The sequence below is a fragment of the Mus caroli genome, chromosome 19 (assembly GCF_900094665.2).
Source record: "Mus caroli chromosome 19, CAROLI_EIJ_v1.1, whole genome shotgun sequence".
NCBI classification, from domain to species: Eukaryota; Metazoa; Chordata; class Mammalia; order Rodentia; family Muridae; genus Mus; species Mus caroli.
Window position 1 is genome coordinate 2,800,548 of NC_034588.1, and position 2,262 is coordinate 2,802,809.

Sequence of the window (2,262 nt, forward strand, 5' to 3'; positions counted from 1 at the left end):
ACTTTGTAGACCAGGCTGGCCTCGAACTCAGAAATCCGCCTGCCTCTGCCTCCCGAGTGCTGGGATTAAAGGCGTGCGCCACCACGCCCGGCTGTCTTAGGGTTTTATTGCTATGAAAAGACATGACCAAGGCAACTTTTTTTTTTAATTTTAAAAAGATTTATTTATTTTATGTATATGAATACACTGTAGCTGTCTTCAGAAACACCAGAAGAGCATATCAGAACCCATCACAGATGGTTGTGAACCACAATGTGGTTGCTGGGAATTGAACTCAGGACCACTGGAAGAGCAGTCAGTGCTCTTAACAGCTGAGTCATCCTTCCAGCCGTCCGAGGCAACGCTTATAAAGACAAACCTTTAATTGGTGCTGGCTTACAGGTTCAGTGGTTCAGTCCGTTATAATCATGGTGGAAAGCATGGCAGCATATGGCTGACTTGGTGCTAGAGGAGCCAAGAGTTCTACATCTTGATCTAAAGCCAGCCAGGAAGAGACTCTTCCACACTGCGCAGAGTTTGAGCACTAGATCTCAAAGCCCCGCCTACACTCTGAAAGCCCCGCCCACACCCTGACTCCAACGAGGCCACACCTCCTAATACTGCACCTTCCTGGGCCAAGCATATTCAAACCACCATTCAAACCCTCCATCCAATGCCGAGCACAGCTTAAAGTGCTTGGTGGTGTGCTCTTTTGCTCCAGCGCCTGGGAGGTAAAGGCAGGACATCAGGAATTCAAGTCATCTTCAGCTACATGACAAGTTTGAAACTTCAGGATCCCGTCTTAAAAACAAACAAACAAAAACCTAATATAGACGAGGCTCTGGGTTCGAGCCCCAGCAGGAAGAATGGGAGGGAGGGGGAGGGGCAGATGTCTTAGTTGCTTACCATGGCCAAGCCAACTTAGACAAGAAGCCATATGGGCCAGGCAGTGATGGCGCACGCCTTTAATCCCAGCACTCCGGAGGCAGAGGCAGGCGGATTTCTGAGTTCGAGGCCAGCCTGGTCTACAAAGTGAGTTCCAGAACAGCCAAGGCTACACAGAGAAACCCTGTCTTGGAAAACAAACAAACAAACAAAGAAACAAAGCCATTATGGGGGCTATGGTTTCAGAGGGTGAGCCCATGACCGTCATGGTGGACAGCACAGCAGCAGGCAGGGAGGGGTGGTACAGGAGCGGTGGCTGAGAATGGAATGGACTTTTGACACTCTTCCTCCAACAAGGTCACACCTCCTAATCCTTCCCAAACAATCCCACCAACTGGGGACCAGGTATTCAAACATATAGGCTTATGGGGGCCATGCTCATTCAAACACCCATGAGGAAGCAAGGGGAAGTTCTAGGGAATTCACACTACTGTAGTGTTTCATGGTGAGGGAAGTACTGGGATGAAAAGGGTGAGAGGAAGGGATTGCCAAGGACCTTGAGAAAACTTTTTTTTTTTTTGGCTGGGGGTGGTGGGTGGTGGGTGGTGGTGACCTCTTTATTCTTCTGACTATAAAGGTTTCATAGATATATGACATATTGAAACAAGATACTCATTTTAAATATGTAATCTGTTATGTGTCAAGTAGACCTCACTAAAGCTGTTAAATCCACAGGAACTTACTGGCAGATGGGGGAGGGGTTCTTGGGAAATGGGGATATATCAAATGCAACTCTAGCCCCTGGGTGGGCTAAGGAGATGAGGCTGGGTTGAATTGGCTATTTTATTGGTCGGTTCTTTTACCTACCACCCACTGCACCCCAATCCCATCTGCCCCCCAACACTAGGTAAGAGAGAAAGAAAGGGAGAGGGGCAAGGGGCATTGATATTGTTAGGCTACTTCCTGCTGATTGAGAGTGGCAAGTTCCTGGATATCCAGTTTCTTCTTGTGTGTTTGCTTATGACCACTTCAAACCCCAGCAGCAGGGGGAGCAGCAGCCTCCCCCTCTCTTGGAGCTCTGGCTTTTACATAGCTCTCTTAAGAGTCCCCAGAATTCCGGGCTGGAGAGATGGCTCAACGGTTAAAAGCACTGACTGCTCTTCCAAAGGTCCTGAATTCAAATCCCAGTAACCACATGGTGGCTCACAACCATCTTTAATGAGATTGGATGCCCTCTTCTGGACTATCTGAAAACAGCTACAGTGTACTTACATATAATAAATAAATCTTAAAAAAAAAAAAAAAAGAGTCCCCAGAATTCCCAAGGTAAACTATCTTCAGCTAGCAGAACCACACCCCGCCAGAGGTCCCCCTGTTTCATTTTTAGCTTTCAGAGCT